The 19,114-nt window shown below is 49.0% G+C and overlaps 1 long non-coding RNA gene across 1 annotated transcript in view; it reads right to left on the reverse strand.

Moving 5' to 3' along the window:
• The window catches only part of LOC128112906 (uncharacterized), a 108,211-nt gene that overhangs the window by 57,889 nt on the left and 31,208 nt on the right, over positions 1-19,114 (reverse strand). The gene's annotated exons all lie outside the window — the stretch shown is intronic.

The raw sequence follows: 19,114 nt of genomic DNA on the forward strand, positions 1-19,114 counted from the left end.
AAAGAACAGGGGCCCAAACTGGATGTCCTGTAAGTTCAACGAGAGACTATAAAACAGTGCACACAGAGAGCTGAAGGATGATGGGTAGTCACTGCCAAGATCGATGCTGAAATGTAAGATTTTAAGATGGTGCTGGTGGATCTAAGTGATGACTAGGTCTGAGGTGGCTCTGAGGTGTTTGGAAGAGGTCTGTTGAAAGTGCGCATTGCTGCTGGTGGGATGGTTAAGTGGATGGGAGCACTGGCTGCTCTTCCAGAGGACCCGGGTTCGGTTCCCGGCCCCTACACGGCAGCTCACTGCTGAATGTAACTCTAGTTCCGGGGGATCCAGCTCCTCCCAACTGGCCTCTTGGAAGCAGCAGAGCACAGATACACATGCAGGTAAAGCATCCATGCACATACAATAACATAAAAATATTTTCAAAGAAGGAGAAAGAAAAGTGGAGGTGGCTGGAATTGAAGTCACAGAGCTGCTCTGAGCTTGTGGAGCAGGCTGTTCGTGACTATTCAAGCAACCTGATAAACACGTAAGTTGGAGTGAAAGGGAAGACATGGCCAACACTCCAACAAACAGTCAAGCTAACACTTCTCATGCACTGCCTTCTTCGTGCCTGGTCCTGCGGAACCCCAGGAAACCTTCTTCTGTTACTGTTATCCTAGATGAAGACTTTGAGGCTATAGGGGCTGCTCAGCTAAGGTCTCACAACTAGCAAATGGAACTGCCGAGGGAGACCCCCGCTGCTGTTCAAATGTATGACTGGTAGAGTGGATAACGATTCAATCAAACGTGGAGAAGATGGAAACCAGACATCAAGGGCTTTGGACTCCATAACAATCCTGGGCGCAGGCTGAATTTGAAGGAAATCAGGCAGAATGTGGGAATCTCATAAAGGTTCTGCACAGATCAGTCAGGCAGCAGAGAGAGCTCGGCTCTAACGGCCTAAGAAGCAGGTGGACTCTTCAGAGACGCTGATGATATGACCACGAGTGACGTTCACCAGACCTGTTTAGGGAAGAAAGGGGGCGTGACAATGCAGGAGGCCAGAAGGAGTCAGAACAACCCCTACGGGATCAAGCTAGAGCCAGAGCAGTCCCACAATGTGGTTAAAGCTCACCTAGCAGACACTAGGGTAGCCATCTTGCTGACCTGCATGTATTGCTGTGTGTAGAATCTTATTTTGAGATGTGTTATATTTGTTTATGCTCTGGAATATTTGTTTAATAATGCAAAGATGTGTCACATTCTCTTTCTTTCTTTCTTTCTTTCTTTCTTTTTTTTTTTTTGTTTGTTTTGTTTTTCGAGACAGGGTTTCTCTGTGTAGTTTTGGTGCCTGTCCTGGATCTCACTCTGTAGACCAGGTTGGCCTCAAACTCACAGAGATCTGCCTGTCTCTGCCTCCCAAGTGCTGATATTAAAGGTGTGCGCCACCACTGCCCAGGTGTTGCATTCTTTTATGTTGCATTTGTTTAACTCTATGAAGCTGTGTTACTGTGCCTGTCTAAAACACCTCCTGGTCCAATAAAGAGCTGAATGGCCAATATCAAGGCCGAAGAAAGGATAGATGGGGCTGGCAGGCAGAGAGAATAAATAGAAGAAGAAATCTGGGAGGAAAAGAAGAAAGAGCAAGAGAACACGAAGAGGACTCCAGGGGCCAGCCACCCAGTCACACAGCCAGCCACGGAGTAAGAGTGAAAGTAAGATACACAGAAGTAAGAAAAGGAAAAGGCCCAGAGGCAAAAGGTAGATGGGATAATTTAAAGTTAAGAAAAGCTGGCAAGAAACAAGCCAAGCTAAGGCCAGGCATTTATAATTAAAAATAAGCCTCTGTGTGTGATTTATTTAGGAGCAGGGTGGCGCCCACCCCCAAAAGAGCCAAAAGAACCTAGAGAGAAAAGAGCAAAAGAGTAAAGAAAATAACCAACAACATTTTGCATTCCAATGTGGGGCCGTATTTCCAACTACAGCTGTGGGCCAACCTGTACCCACACAGGGAGGGCACTACCAGGGCTAGCTGGCAAAGAACTTTCATGAGGGGTCTTCATGGATTCTGGGTGACCCTTTAAAGACTATTGCTCTCATGCTGGTCCCCATCCCTGCTCCTTTTGGGGAACCAGTTAGGTCTGGTTTGAGAGAGCTGTGAGCAGAGACTTCCGGCAGGGGGCAGCACAGACTTGTATTTGTCCTTGGCTGACTGGCTCCGTCCCCTTGGCATTTTCCCAGTTTCTTCTTGAGCCTGCTGAGGACAGTGCCCAGGCAATTCGTTCTTATGACGTGGAGACTGCCACACACAATCGGGTCAATACAGCGTGGGGGGGGGGGGGGCGATCGAGATGGGAGGGGCAGAGGAGGCACGAGGAAGGCCCAAGTGACCCTCGGAGCTGCCTGCACAGGGAAGCGGTCCTTGTAGATCACTGCTTTGCAGGCCGCTGCCCCGCAATCCTCTTCTTTCCTCACCCACAGACTCCACTGGCTCCAAAAGGGCAAAAGAAATGTCAGGAGGGGCCACCCCTAGGTAGTGCACGACTGCATGCTGCTCTCTGAGGGAGGCTCCTGCTTTGAGGAATAGCCAGCCAAGGAGCTGTCGTTGAGGCCCATTTCTGCTGTGTCTTCAAGCCCATTGGTCTGCTAGAAAGGAAGGGGCTTGGGATGATGGCTGAGAACTCTTCCTCAAGCTGCATCCTTGACAGGGTGTCAAACCACCACAGAAGGCCTGTTGGTCCTCCCCGATCTGTTTTAGCACATATTTTTCTTTTTTTTCATTTATTATTATTTTGTGTGTGCGTCATAGGGAAGTGCATCTGTGGCGGTCAGAAGACAAGTCTGTGGAGTTAGTTTCTGATGGTTTTCAGTGGCGCGCTTACCCTGCGAGGAAAAGTTACGGAACACGACCGAATCCACTGACAAGAGTTTTATTAAGACAAGGAGAAAGGGATAGAAGTGATCAGGCCTGCTGAAAGGACATGTGTGGGGGAAGAGGGCGGGGGACATGGGGTCTGCCTTTTTAAGGGCCAACCCACACAGGCACACACAGGCCCACGTGGGTACTCCATCCATGAGAAGAGATCACATGGTCGTGCTGCACGGAATTACGTGACCACGCAGCGCATGGGTTACTTAGGAAATGACTAGGCGGAAATGCCTAAGTGTCCCTCAGGGGCATGCGCGACCGTAGGGGCGTGGCTGGAATTCCTATCAGTTTCTCCTTCCACCTATATATGGTTTCCAGGAATGGAATTGGGGTCACCAGATTAGCACAGCAAGAACCTTTACCCACTGAGCTATCTCCGTGGCCCTCTGTTTTCTTAACGGTAATGAACATATATGTAACCTTTTTTTTTTCCTGTTTTTTTTTTTTTTCAAGACAGGGTTTCTCTGTGTAGCTTTGGAGCCTGTCCTGGAACTCACTCTGTAGACCAGGCTGGCCTCGAACTCACAAAGATCCACCTGCCTCTGCCTCCAGAGTGCTGGGATTAAAGGCGTGCGCTGCCGCCTGGCACATGTAACCTTGTAACCATTTTTAAGTGCTCAGTTCCATAGTGTTGCTGCTTCTTCGCTAGATTATTGTGGTTTCCACACACTTCTGCAAGGCAGGGAAGATGGCTCTGTGTGGGTAAAGAGCCTTCCACGAAAGCATGAGGATCTGAGTCAGATCACCAACAACACACACAGAAAAGCCAGGCTTGATGACAGGCAGGGTAGCAACAGACAGATCGCGGGATCAAAGCCACTCAGCCTACCAATTCGTGAGTACTGGGTTCCATGAGAGACCCTGTGGCAAATGATAAGGTGCTGGCTGCATACTTGAGATAGATACCCAGTGTCGACTTCTGGCCTACACACACACACACACACACACACACACACACACACACACACACACACACACACGGATGAGAAATGGAAGTGCAGTGAGCCTCAAGGCTCAGGCCTAAAGGTAACATTGCTGAGAAGAAAAAAAAAAAAAACTGAAGTAATTCCAAGGTGCAAGGTTCTGCAGGTCTGTGCACCTCTGCATTTTTCAGCCACCTCACCCAGTGTCTCAGTCACATGTTCCCTCTGTCTTCCCCACCCGTGGCCCACACACAAAGACTCATGCTCAACTAGGAGTCCTCAAAAAGGACCCTGGGAAAAGTCACCTGTGCAAGTCGGGCAGAGTGGTGAACGTTTTTCAGCACTCAAGAGGCAGAGGCAGGGGGATTTCAGTGAGTTTGAGGCCAGTCTGGTCTACAAAGAGTTCCAGGACAGCCAGAGCTCTTACACAGAGAAACCCTGTCTCAAAAAAAAAAAAAAAAAGAAAGAAAGAAAGAAGAAAGTCGCCAGTGCAGAAGGTGAATGAGAAGTTGTAATTATTCATGGTGGTGGTGGTTGTTGTTAAGATAGTCCACCATAGTTCAGGCTAGCTTGGAGCTCAATAGTGGACTGGTATCCACCACTAGAGCGGTGGGAAAGGGCGCTACCTACAGTCCATGAATTCTCATTGGACTACAATGGGGAAATGATGTGTTAAATTCAGCAAGAAGCCTTGGCTGGGGAGTAACCAGGTAAGTGCTGAGCTGTCGTAGTGCACCCTGGGTGAGGAGGGGGAGGGGAGAGTGTGCCATTCCCAAGCATGCAGTATACACCAGGAGCAGGACAGTTCTGACTGGCCAGTGGAATTCAGTGCAAGCTACTGTGAAGGGTAACTCCTGAGACTGGTTGATTGACTGGAATTTCAGTCGTGTGGAGGGACTGGAATGTTGGAGGTCTGCAGGCTAATTACCTTATCTCAGGCTGGCTCTAGCCCTCTGGAGCAGCCATTCCTTGCCCACTTCTGTGTCTGAACTTCTATCTATCTTGTGACTAATAGATAGAAACCTTGTGGAGCCAGGCGTGGGGGTGTATACCTTTAATCCCAGCACTTGGGAGGTAGAGGCAAGCAGACCTCTGAGTTTTAGGCCAGCCTGGTCTACAAAGCGAATTCCAGGACAGCCAGGGCTGTTACACAAAGAAACCTTGTCTGGTGGGGGGAGGAAGGAAAGGAGGGAGAGACAGACAGATAGACCTTTTGGAATCTATTGACTTAACAGGCCACTAGCTTCCACCAATCCAAAAGCTAAGGATGCCATCAGAGTGCATCTGAGCCTATGGAAGAGCTCCCCCACCCTGCTGTACCAGGCCCTCTGATGTCGTATGCATCATATATAAACTTGCCTTGAGTTGTGACTTTCTTTGTTCTATAAAACTGCATAAAGCGTCATGAAACTGCTTCCAGTTTGGAACATGGAATTTGGGGTAACCTAAGTCTATTCCTGGGCCACAGTTACTCAAGTTGGCTCCAGAAAAACCAGTCTCTCTTGTTCCCTTTAAGATTAGAGTCATGGTTTTTGGGCCTGCACTGCTGTGCACATAATTCCCAGCTGTGCAGTGACTGCTCTGGAAATCTGGGCCCTGTGGATCGTGGATCATCGGGTCGTGCAAATGAAGGTAATCCTGGTCTGAGGCCCTCAGGACACTAGGCGACAGCTCTTGGGTGTCAGGTTACGGTATTCTGCAACTAGCTGTTTGTGAAGCTACCCTAAGGGTGGACTGGCCCCTATATTCTGGTCTCTCATTAAAGGCCTTCTCTCCACACATCCGGATCTGGCCTCAATCAGCAACTTCCTGCCGTAGCCTCTACATCCCATCACAGTTAACTCCTGAATTTACTTTCTGCTGTGTGTGCGCGTGTGCATGCGTGTGTGCGTGTGTGCGTGCGTGTGTGTTTGTGTGTGTGTGTGTGTGTGTGTGTATTCTTGCGTGTGTGTGTGCATTCCTGTGTGCGTGTGTGTGTGTGTGTGTGTGTGTGTGTGTGTGTGTGTGTGTGTATACACACACGTTCCCGCACGTGTGGAACCAGAGAACAATTTTTACGGAGGCACTTCTTTCGTTTCCCTTTTTTGTGACTTCCAAGGATGGAAGCCCCCTTTCCTCAGCTGCTGCCAATGAGCTAGATCCTGGTCCTTCAGAGGGAGCCTAGGCCGCGCTGGGGTGGGGTCCTCACTCCGATCCGGGACTAGCATTGCTGGCAGTCGCCCTGTCCTCTGTCTGGGAGCTCAGCTCACCTGCAGCGCCATCCTGCCTGACTACAGGGTGATGGATGGTTGATGGGAAGGGCGGATAAGATCAATGCCCTGGGTGACTTGGCAGCTCCTGTTTGGAACTTCTCTGGCCTGGCTTGTTCGCAAAGGCCCTGGCAGACGTCAACTTTGGGAGCCCCTCTGCCTGCGAGGCAGGGACAGGTAGGCATACCCTAGCAGCTGAAGGCACACCAACAAACTATCCTGTCTTCTCCACTACCCTAGCTGAGAAGTGGAAGCAAAGAAGGACGTGCACTTTGGTCTTTTGGACTAAACCTCTTTTGTCAACACGTTCAGTAAAAAGCCAAACCTGGAGCAGGGGGTGGTGGGGGGTGGTGTTTGCAGGGATTCAAGTGGTCAGACTTTCAAGCAAATCTTTTTAACCAAGCCAGCTCCCTAGTCCCAGACCAGAGTTTTTAAGCAATAGAATGCTTTAGGTATGTGGCCATGATGAGCCAGAAACCTGAAGACAACAGAACCTGAGCCCTGCTGATAACAGAAAGTGCTTCCTATAGGCCTGGCCCAGGGCCAAGTGTTGGAGTCACTCAGACCTCTGCCCTGCAAATGCTTGTCCTAATCCCATGTCCCAGACTGGACCCGATGATGTGCGGCTTCACTCACGTCACAGGGACAGACATGGTAGAGCCTAGATTTTGATGCAGACAACTGGTGATCTCACTGATGACTCCGTTCTTACTGCTCCTAGGTCATGCACAGCCCAGGACAGCCACGAGCTGGGGGCTCTCCTGAGGCTCAGAAGCTGCTAGAAAGATGAATTACATTACAGTCAAGAGTCTTGGTGAGCCAGAAACGCCCTAATCTGATCACTTCGACTGGTAAATTCTCATGCAACTGCTCTATTAGGTCCTTAGGGCAACCAGAGGCAGAAGTATACATACAATTGTTACTGGAAGGGGTGTTGGGGTTCTTCTGTGACCTGTCCAGGTTCTTTGTGTCTTGAACAAATAATGAACAACACACGGAAAAGTGATAGTGAACTACAGATTTATTAGAAGTAATAGTGAAAACCCACAGTATGCTCCACAGAATCTGGCTCAAGCACCCCAAGTTCTCTTTCAGTTCACGTTTATGAGACTAGTTGGAAGGAAGAGCCAATCCTCAAGGGTGGGAATTGGTTGGAACTTTGCCCTGATTGACAGATGGGCTCTTACATAACTTTGGGCAATCTGCATATATATCCCATAATTTTAAGCATATGTATCCCCCACCATGACTATGCGTGAGATGGGGGGGGGTTCCTGAAGATGCCTGTGCCCAGTACTGTTTGAAACGGGTCTTGTTTGTCTCTCCTTCTCCCAGGGTGCCTGGCTTCAGATTCCTCACAGGAAGGGAGTGCTGGCTGCTGCCCTACAGGCCAGGGAGACACATTTTTTCCAAGGGGAGGTGACCCGGTTCCCTGGGTCATCGCTCCTCTCTCCTACCTTACAACTATCCCCCGACTTCTTCCTTCACTGTCTACTCTCTATTTCAGTCTTAGTCTTGGGAAATTGTTTCAGGTCAACAAAGTACTCAAGAAAATCAATAGTATCTTAGTATCCCAATCCATCTCAGGGTGTGCTGCTGCCGGAGGGGACTTTCTGCCTGTCCCTCCCTCTCCATATTAACTCGCCTTGTCAGCTCTTTAAGGGACCGTGGCTTGGACTGAAACTCTGTCTGTGGAGGCAATCCTTGGAAACGGTGGTTGTCTCTTGATCCCAAAGGCCAGAGAGAAAAAGATAGAAACAAGACTGGACTTTCTATTCTTATACTCCGCTTTGCCTGCGCTGTGTGTGGGGTTGGGTTTTTGTTTGTTAGTTTGGTTGGTTGGTTGGTTGGTTGGTTAGTTTCTGGTAGTTCCAGAGACTGAACCCAGGTCTCATAGACGGTGGTAAGTGCCCAATCACCAGGCCTTTTTGAACGTGTGTGTGTGTGTGTGTGTGTGTGTGTGTGTGTGTGTGTGTGTGTTCAAATATATATATACATATCTATCTATCTATATATTAACTTTTTGTTGAGTCTTTGTGGATTTCACATCATGCATCCTGATCCCATTCATCTCCCCATCCCTTCATATCCGCCCTTGCAACCTCCCCTGCAAAATAAAATAAAATTTAAAAGAAAAGAGAAAAAAAAAATCTCATCATGGAAGCTGCAGTGTGGCACAGTGAGTCACACAGTAAACCCTTCAGTCCATAAATCTTTACTTGCAAGTGTTCATTGAAATGAGTTATTGGAAGCTGGGTGGTGGTGGCACACGCCTTTAATCCCAGCACCCAGGAGGCAGAGGCAGGCGGATCTCTGTGAGTTCGAGGCCAGCCTGGTCTACAGAGTGAGTTCCAGGAAAGGCACCAAAACTACACAGAGAAACTCTGTCTTGAAAAACAAAAAAACAAAAAAAGAAAGAAAGAAAAGAAATGAGTCATTGGTCTGGTTCGAGGCCTCCGGCTTCTGCTACACTATTGATACTTGGCCCTCACTGGGACTCCTCTTGTATATTCTGTTGTTGCCCTGTGTTGTGGAGATCCTGCCGCTCTGGGTCCGTAGGGCCGGCCCCTTCACGTGCTCCAGCAGATATTTTCAAAGATTTATTTTTATTGTTTTTAATTACATGTATGTGTGAGTGGATATGTGAACATAAATGCAGGTGCCTGCAGAGGTGTTGGACCCCCTGGAGCTAGAGTTAGAAGCAGTTGTGTACTGTCCAACATGGGCACTGAACCAAACTCGGGTCCTCTAGAAAAAGCAATATATGCTCCTAGCCACCTCTCCAGGCTCTCTAGCCATTTTTGAATTTCCATTTTGAAAGAGAGTCTAAGTTGCCCATGCTGGCCTTGAACTTGCTTACTAGTCCACGTAAGGCAGGAACTTAATTTTCTTGTCTTCCCACCTCCCTACAATACAGGCCCAATCTTGTACAAATATACTGAATAAGGTAGGTGGGTTTTTTGTTTGGTTGGTTGGTTGGTTGGTGTTATTTTATTTTGTTTTATGTGACTGGGCACCTATATTTCAAGCTAGTTAAAAAAACAGTTTTTTTAAAGGTAGAAAAGAAAAAGGGTTATAAATGGTGATATGTCCGAAGTTATTAAGCAGCTGCACACTGCACAGCTCTAATTAACCTCCCCCTGTCCTTCAGACCCCGTTCTGACCTTTCTCAGCAAACTGTACCCACTGCATTGTTATGGGGGAGGCACTGTGAGCAGAGAAGCAGCAGCCATCTAATTAGTGATACGGACATCTGCTGCATCTGCTCATGGACTCTGGGCTGCGCTTACCATGAAGGAAGAAGCGCCTCTCAGGCTTGATGGATTTCCAGCCAAGGCTACATGCTCCCTTTCCCCTTTTGTTATGTATTAGGGTTTTTGTCATAGACGTCTGCTTTCATTTGTCTGTACAGTGGGTGGCGTCAGAGTGGACAGGAGTGTTTTCACAGGTGCTGGGTAGTCGGGGCTCCGTGGGGACTGCCCGTGTTGGAGTCTGGGCCTTTAGGGATAATTCCAGCCTTCAGCATATTGTTGGTTGTTCCTACGGCAGAGCTCACCTGCAGTAGGTGGCTTTGAAAGTTTTAGTCCCTCATCAGTGAGTGAACCATGTGCCAGTCAGCCCTACCCTATCTGTTTCCCTGGCCACCTTTTTTTGGGTGTTTTTTTTTTGTTTGTTTGTTTGTTTGTTTTTCCGAGACAGGGTTTCTCTTTGTAGCTTTGGAGCCTGTACTGGAACTCACTCTGTAGCCCAGGCTGGCCTCGAACTCACAGAGATCCACCTGGCTCTGCCTCCCGAGTGCTGGGATTAAAGGCATGTGCCACCACCGCCTGGCTCCCTGGCCACCTTTAAAGGAAGTAAGACCTGCCCTCAGGCCAGCAAGTCTCCCCAGTGGAGAATCTCACTCTGGGGTGCATCAGATAAGAAATCTTTCTGGCCTTATCCTTGAGAAACCATGGGACAAAGATTCTGGCTTTGGGGAATCTTGTTCTCTTGGGATTTTCTCTTTGCATCGTGTTGGATCAACTTAAATATTCATTTTCCTTCCTTTAGACTAGCTATTCTGAACCTGTGGGTCTCGACCCCTTTGCGGGGTCACATTTCAGCTATCCTGCATATCAGATAATTTACATTATGATTCATAACAGTAGCAAAATCACAGTTATGAAGTAGCAACGAAATAACTTTATGGTTGGAGGTCACCACAACACGAGGAGTGTGTCTCAGCGTGAGGAAAGCTGAGAACCACTGCTTCAGACTAAGGTTTGTCTGACCTCCACGCTCCTGGCTTGCGGAAATCAGACCATCCTTTGCCATTGACAGCTATCGGCGGATATGAACTATGTGAGTAGCCTCCCCGATCTCTGCCTACTGGAGACCAGGAGTACCTGCCACAACCACCAACACCAATACACACACACACACACACACACACACACACACACACACACACACGTACACTCACACTTGCACACTGGCATGCACACACATGCACATGTGCACACATGCATGTACACTCACACATGTTGTGACAAGCATGTCTAATTTACCCCGTAGAGGCCACACTGGTTAGGACAGGAGGTAGAAACTGGCTGTGCATTTTTAGGGGCAGGAAGCACAAAGTGAACAGCTCTAGTTTTTTTCTTGTCCGGAAGCTGGAAACATCCCTGAATCTGTCCCAGCCAAAGGCCAGAAATGCAAGAAGGAAGTCCTCATCTCTCTTCCCTTAAGTGAGTACCCCTGCCTGGAGGATGTTGCCGCCAATCCAGTCTAGACACCAGTTAACAGTTTTGGAATTGGATCTCTGGATTTTCGTGGTGAAAACAGATTCTATTTTCCTCCAATTTCAGCCCTTCTCCTAAATGATTTTAGGGTGTCAGCTCTTGGGTGGTGTGGTAGGTAGACAGTGAGTAGCCTTGGGGGGCATTAAGAAAGGAACCCTGCCGAGCAGCAGTGGCACACACCTTTAAGCCCTGCACTTGGGAGGCAGAGCCAGGCAGATCTCTGTGAGTTTGAGGCCAGCCTGGTCTACAGAGCAAGATCCAGGACAGGCACCAAAACAACACAGAAAAACCCTGTCTCAAAAAAACCAAAAAAAAAAAAAAAAAGAAAAGAAAAGAAAAGAAAGAAAGGAACCCTCCCTCACCCTTGAACCCCACCTCCCATTTCCCTGGTAACAGTAGAATGGAAAACATCACAACTGCCCCTCCTTAGGCCTTCTGGCAAAAGAAGGGAATACCTCTAACCCTGGTGAAGAGAACACACTGATCTGCTCCAAAGATTAGAGCGTTGTATACCATTGTCTCCTCCCTTAAGAGTTAGCCCAGCTGTGCCTGCCCATCACCTAGCCAGACCACCCCACAGGAGATCTGATTGGCCAGTAGACTTGCGAAGGCAGTAGAAAGTGGTTAGCCCTTATTTAATTAGATAATGGACTTCCGTTTCCCCAGGCTCCTCACTCCAGTAGCCCGCTTCGGACCGCCCCTGCTAAGCTTCCATTTAAATTCAGAAAAGAATGACTTCCTTTTTTCCATCTTTTCCCTTAGGATCCTGGGCAAAGCCTAAGCATGCCTTCACTAGCACTGGGCTTTCTCACTCTCTGAAGCCCCCTTCTCCTGCCATCCAGCAGTTGACTGACCTGCATTGCTAACCACGCCCTTTCTCAGAACCTACCTCAAAAGGCGTGGCTTTCTCGCTTCCTTTCCTCCCTCCTCCATCCCACCGCTGCCGCCAAGATTTTACAGTTTACCTGCCCTGTGGATTTTCTCTCAAATCTAATAGCATTGTCTTCTAGCTCCCTGCTGAGTCTGTTTCTAAATTGTCTTTCATTAGAAAGACTGGGAACAGCAACACTACCTGGCTGAGTGTTGCTATGGTGTGAGGAAGACGCCACAGAGCATCCTTCAATACGCAGGTGTGGGAGCCCATTCTCAGGTTCCTCATGGCTTTACCCAGCAGGTCTGCCTAGAGAGGACGATTGGACCACGGGCCTGAGTGCAGGTGTCTGAGATGGTCTGCACTCGGCTGTGCTGGGGGAGGAGGTCTTTTGCTCCACCCTTTGGCGTCTCTATAAAAACCCTGAGGCAGAGACAGTGCGGGCCCATTGGAATAAGTTCTAGGCCCTCTTGAGGCTATCCTTTATTTTCTGTTTATCTCCACAATCTAAATCCTTCTATCTAATATTTCCTGGTGCTCGCACTCAAAAAAACTCTGGGGAACTGTGGGGTTGGTGGGTAAACGCCCTGCACACAGCCTAGTAATAGAGGTGCTGTCTGTCCGTACCTCCTGACTAAGGAATGTCAGGGCCTTTTGTTTGAGAGCCTCAGGATCTAATAATGCCCAGTGTTTGAAAAGGCGGCTGAGCGGTGACTTTCTTGGAAACGGCTTGTTCCATCTGAAATGAAGTGAAGGGCAAAAGGGAGATGTCTTGGGTCAGGGTCGCCCTTTGCCCCACTTCATGCCCTAGTCCACAGGATGGGCTGTTTAGGTGGAAGCCCTGCCAGTACCATAAACCCATGGACTCTGGGATGATTAAATGGAAGCCCCACCTCTCTTTCCCCAGACCCCGCCCCTAAGAAACCAAGAGTCAGCCTCTCCCTGGGGCTGCTCAAGACCACGCCTACAGGCTACTTAAGACCTGGCCGCCATGCCTGCCCTGGGCTCTGTGTTCTCTCCTCTGCCTTCCCAATAGTCACTCAAGAGGTGCTTTGCTCTGCTCAGATTAAACCTGGATTTATTCATTAAGCTTGTTTGGCTTATTACATTGGCAGCCGAGGATACCCAATAACCAGGGATCCAAAACTTATCAGGAATGTCCAGTCTGCCATCAAGGAGCAGCTAACGAGGTCTAATCTGTCCTGGGAAGAGGCCTGACAAAGTATTAGGATTTCTGCATCTTACCCACGGCTCACCCCCACCTTACCCACGGCTCACCCCCACCTTACCCACGGCTCACCCTCACCTTACCATGGCTCACTCTCCACCTTACCCACGGCTCACCCCCACCTTACCCACGGTTCACTCCCACCTTACCCACTGCTCACTCTGGTACCATTTCCCAGCCTCCTCCACTGGTGATGGGTCCGGCTCTGCTCTAGCCTCAAGTGATCTAGTGATAGTCACAGAGCTGGAGACAGAGCTGCAGGAAGGAGGGATCTAGGAAGGGAAGCCCAGAAGCCAAGATGTATCGGCTTCATTCTGGGACCCATACACCTGCCAATTCAGAAATCCTTGTCGTTTGCACAAATCAGCTGACAATTAGCATTCTAACTCCAAGAGGAAGGAACCAGGGCTCAGTTACAAGCAGCAACACGTGGCTGTCCAATCTTGGGGACCCACTCATGATCTTCTGGGCTCCCGAGGGCTCCACTCCTCTGTCTCTACCCTCCACAGCACACACAGCTCATCTCATACACTCAGGCTGGCTCCCCTCCACAGCTGCTGCCGTCCTTGGTGTCTACCCCACAGGCATGGCATTTCCTGAAGCTTTTGTTGCCACCAAAACCAGAATCATGTGGGAGACTCTTACACATTATCAAGTTCAACGGATAACATGAGATGCAGCCTTACCCTCCTCTATGCGCTAACGCTAAGTGAATATTTCCCCAAAGATTCACCTCAGTGTCCCTGGCCTCTTATTAATCACAGCTGATTCGTCAGCCCCAGCTAGCCAGTAAATAGCATCACAGGAGGGCAAAGGTGGTTCTTCAGTGGTTCTTGTCTCTTTTTACTTATTTTGTTTGTTTGTTTTTTGTTTTGTTTTTCGAGGCAGGGTTTCTCTGTGTTGCCCTGGCTGCCCTAGAACTTACTCTGTAGACCAGGCTGGCCTCAAACTCAGAGATCCACCTACCTCTGACTCCCAAGTGCTGGGGTTAATCTTGCCTCTTTTTAACCACAGATAATTCTTTTGCTCCATTTGACCAGAACTACAGATCACATGAATAGTCTTGACAGAGTTTTTCAGTTACTCTCAAGCGTCGCTCTGAGCCTTCCAGCCCATTGTGGTCGACAGGCAGTATTAGTCCTCTATCACATGTTTACCTCTGATCCTATCTGGTCCCCAGATGAGCTGGCTGGAGGCCTTTTGGGGAGATAACTCCTGGCATATCTGTGACCTGTCCCTGAGGCCAGTGTCACCCAGATGGAAGAGGTTCACGGGTCCTTCTGACTTGGCCAGCAAGGCTTCAGACACATGCTGGGCCTTGCATTCAGGCCTCCTGCTACTTGGCGACTGCTCTGCCTATTTTTCAACAACACACCCATCTTCCTTATTCTACCTCACTAACAACTGGTCCAACAAGTAGCAGCTGTAGCATGAAAAGTAGTCATGGGGAGGATGGATCCTCAGCAGGAGGGATCTAACGCCATTCTTGGTGTTCAGTTGAAAGCTCCCCCTCAGGTCCCACTCCTCCCCATTCCAAACCTACCCTCTCAGAAAGACCTCCAAAAGTCCAAGCTCCTCCCCCAAGCTCAAGACCGCCTACAGGGTATTTAAGCTCCAGTCACTACACTTGCCATGTGATTTCTTTCCTGCTCCTTCTCCCGAGAGTCACCCAGGAGTGCTTTGCTCAGATTAAACCTGGTCCTTTACTTTTTAATTTAGCTTACTTTGTCAACAGAGAAACCTCCTATCACTCCAAACATACCTATCACTTGGTGGTACAGGAGCCATCCAACTGAGAGCAAAATTGATTGTAGTCCCAGAGATGATCAGGATAAGAGTCCAGGACACACCCACTGGACATCTACAAAGGCACTCTTGACCACCAGAGTAACATATCCTCTGACCTCCAGAGATCGCCAGAGAAGACCAGGCCACGGGCAGGCAGAGGGGATGGTATCCGGGGTGGAAAAGCAGCATCAGGAGCAGTAAACCAAGATATTAAAACCCCCTTTCAGGGCTGGAGAAATGGCTCAGAGGTTAAGTGCACCGGCTGCTCTTCCAGAGGTCCTGAGTTCAATTCTCAGCAACCACATGATGGCTCACAACCATCTAAAATGAGATCTCTCTCCCTCTTCTGGCCTGCAGGCACATATGCAGATAGCATACTGTACACATAATAAAAATTTAAAACAAAACAAAAACTTTTAACCATGAAAAGCCAGAACCTAGGAGAATCATCCTGGGGACTCAGAACATGGCAATCTGACTTCAGAGTCCCTGAGCTCAACTTCTTTTTCCCTGAACCCACATCAGTGAGTACTTTCCGCTACACCTATGGTACCTCTCTGTTGTCTCTGGAGGCTCTCCCTAAAAGTGCTTCCTTTATTGAGGACCTTTGGCAGAAATTGCGAAATGCTTAGGAAATGTGGAGACCTGAGACAGCCTATTGAGATTCACCTAATAAGAAACTGTCCGTCTAACCCAACCACACCAGCATCTGGTTACGGCTGTGGAGACAGACGTCCTACCCTGCCGGCTGGTCATTAAGTAGTTACCACTCTGAATGAAGTTCTCCACTAAAGGCCTGTTTGTTTTGGTTTTTTTTTGTTTTGTTTTGGTTTGTTTTTTTAAGACTCATGGATAGAAGAGATTCCAATGGGTAAGGACAGGAGCCTTTGCTGACAACTGCCAATCCATAAGACACAAGAAGGCATGTCGGGAAATCTTGCAGATCTTCTGTCTCCCTCTCCAGAATACACTCTGGAGACTTCACAGACATGAGCCTGGGTGTTGGAGCCCACTAGGTTTCCTGGTGGCTGTACCCAGCAGGACTGCGTAAGAGGTTGATTGGATCACCGGCCTGGGTATCAGGTGTTTGTAAGGGTCTACACTTGACTGTAACTAGCAAAGGGGAGGTCTTTTGTTCCACCCCTTGCCGTTATTATAAATAGCCCTTTGGAATAAAGCTCTGGGCCAGTGGATAAGGATCCAGACCTACCTGAGTCTATCCTGTGTTTCTATCTGTTTCTCTCCCCTCTCTATTTCTAACTAAGTCTCTTATCCCTCATTCCTCAAGAGTCCCTGGGGTAAATAAATGTGGAGGCTGGTTCCCCACACCTGGGTACCTGTCTCCTGTTCTTCCTGCCAAGCCAGCCCTGCCTCAGAGTTCACACACATGCCTGAGCTGGCATCATTGGTGGTAGGCATTGCCCTCAGACTTTTATGAACATGATCTCGCTTGTTAACAAGGTAAGTACTGTTGCCTTCACTTTATAATTATAAACACCAAGGCTCACACAGGCTCAAATAACCTGGTTGAGGTCCTACCTTTAATTAGAACCAAAGCCCAGACCACATCCATTCCAGGACACAGGCTTCCTGAAACGTAAGAAAAGCTAGGAATGTGGCCTGCCATGGGCAAAGCTGCCATCTGTCATCTGTGCCCACCTGCTTCCTGTGCTTTCTGCCCTTCCTGACTGAGAAGCAATCTTTCCTCAACATGTTGAACACATGGGCTGAAGACTCCCTACCAGACACAGTGCTCGCCTGGGGGAGGGGGGTTCTCAGATGAAGTTCAGGACAAGCAGTAGGGCAGATTCTCCTTGTAGGCTGTAAGTTCTCCCTTCCCTCCTCCTCCCTTCCCTCCTCCTCTCCCTGCTCCTCTTCCCTTCCCTCCTCCTCCCTTCCCTCCTCCTTTCCCTGCTCCTCCTCCCTTCCCTCCTCCTTCCTTCCCTCCTCCTTCCTTCCCTCCTCCTCCCTTCCCTCCTCCTCCTCCCTTCCCCCTCCTCCTCCCTTCCCTCCTCCCATCTACATCAGACTGTCGGTGGCCTGCCTATAGACTACAGGGCTGTGGCATCAGTCATGGTGCTCTGACCAGCTTCCAAACACCAGCAGCTGCATTTTTTTGCCCAGAAGTCTTTCCAGATACTTCTGTTCACTGGGCATGTGGAAAGTGGGAGTTTGTACCAACCCCCGCCCCATATCAACAAGTAACCCCTGGCAGTTAGTACATAAACCCCTCGGGTTTCTATTCTGGATGAATAAGTGTGTGCTGCTTGTGGTTTGTTTGATTTTGCAGGGCTAAGGATGGATGCTGGGCGAGTGCTCTACCCATGGGCTGCATCTCCAGCCATTGGTTGGTTTGTTAGTTGGTTGTTGGTTTTTTTGTGTTTTGTTTTGAATTAAATTATTTTTATTTTATGTGCATTGGTGTTTTGTCAGGAGTGCCGCCGCCCCCCCCCCATCCCTTGGAACTGTAATTACAGACAGATGTGATGTACTGTGCCATGTGGATGCTGGGAATTGAACCCGGGTCCTCTGGAAAAGTAGTCAGTCCTCTTAACCATCTCTCCAAACTTACTTTGTCTTTTTAAGACAGAGTTTCAGAATGTATGAAGCAGAGGCTGGCCTCTGGTTCGAGATACTCTGCTGCCACTTCCTGTGTGCTGGGATTGCGGTTTATATTTCAAAAAAAAAAAAAAAATCCTTTCCTGGCTTGTCCATGGGATTAAACTCTGGTGTGCCACTGTGGGGATCCGCTTGTCAACACACCAGCTTTGGTTTCCTCCTTTATCTCAATCCCCTGCTCCCTCATTCTGCTTCCAAACAGCACCCCCTGAATCCAAATTCCCCATCAAAGCCTTGGTGTCAGCTCTGCTTTTGAAGAAACACAAACCAAATTCTCTGCTCCCAAGGTGACTTGTCCTGTACTGGCCCTGGCACTGGCTCCTTCTAAATGTCTATGCTTGCAAAGGTGCCAACCGGAAGGGCTTGGAAGCATATGCCAGTTTGGGGCACGAAAGAATTTTCCTGAATCCTTCCAGAAATCTGCTTGCAGCCAACATTACAATATTGGAAATGTGAACTGACTCAGAGTGTTATACCGGGATCTCGGGGACCCACAAAAGTCCACCATAGAGACCGAAGCCTGTCGGACACAGCAGTGAGAACAGAGAGCCCCGAGCCCTGGCAGGGTGGGATTTTTATAGCATAGCAGAGGTTGTGGTGAGGGGATTTCCAGGGTTCAGGACCCTGATTGGCTGACATTTGTCTAGGGTTATAGGGAATGTTTGGAATGCCAGGTATTTCCTCTTAGATGAAGGCCCCACTGGGTGGGGTCAGCTTATGGCTTTTCCTGGGTCCAGGTGTTGCCTGCCAGAAGCTGTGTTTGGGCTTTTTTTTTCTTTTCTTTTTTTTTTTTTTTTTTGGTTTTTCAAGACAGGGTTTCTCTGTGTAACTTTTGCGCCTTTCCTGGAACTCACTTGGTAGCCCAGGCTGGCCTCGAACTCACAGAGATCCGCCTGGCTCTGCCTCCCGAGTGCTGGGATTAAAGGTGTGTGCCACCACTGCCCCCCTGTGTTTGGGCTTCTAAGCCTGCCATGGCAGCTGTGTGGTCAAGCTGTTTTGGGCACTCTCCACAAGAGCACTCACTGATAAGTTTTAAATTCCCAGTTATCGAATATCCGCCGCCAATGATGTAATAAGCCAATCAAACCAAATTAATAAATTCAGGTTTAATGTGCAGAACAAAGCAACTGCTGGGTGACCCTCAGGAGGGCAGGGGAGGAATCACATGGCAAATATGGTGATGAGGTCTTAAATGGCCTGTAGGCGTGGTCTTGAGCAGCCCCAGGGAGGAGCTGACCTTTGGCGGGCTTTCTGAGGGGCGGGGTGGCTCCAGGAGATATCCCCAACACCCACGGGCTCTCCCTATCTATCACTCTGCACGTGAGGGGAAGCTTCAGTTGGATTGGGATGAGAAGACCCCACTTTAGTCTTGTGATCAAAGAACATCACCAGTCACAAGGCTCCTCAGCATCGATCGATCGATAGAATCCTTCGGATCCAGCCTGCCGACAGTTTGCCCAGCATGACTTCCATGGGATTCTTGTAAAATGTACAACCTTCATCAGGCCATGAGACACATCAAACCAACTCAGGCTGGAGAACTGTCTAGAGAGGAGCTGTCGAGTTTCGACGTGATGAAAGGTAAGGAAAGAACCGTCACGGAGAGGAGTCTAAGGAGCCCTGACAGGTGGATGGGGAGCAGGATTTTTGACAGGGACCTGGAGACACACACATGGCAGTCCTGAAAAACTTGTAAAAACGCCGGGTGGTGGTGGCGGCGGCGCACGCCTTTAATCCCAGCACTCGG

Source organism: Peromyscus californicus, unplaced genomic scaffold (genome assembly GCF_007827085.1).
Source record: "Peromyscus californicus insignis strain IS unplaced genomic scaffold, ASM782708v3 Scaffold_17__1_contigs__length_78620276, whole genome shotgun sequence".
Classification (NCBI taxonomy): domain Eukaryota; kingdom Metazoa; phylum Chordata; class Mammalia; order Rodentia; family Cricetidae; genus Peromyscus; species Peromyscus californicus.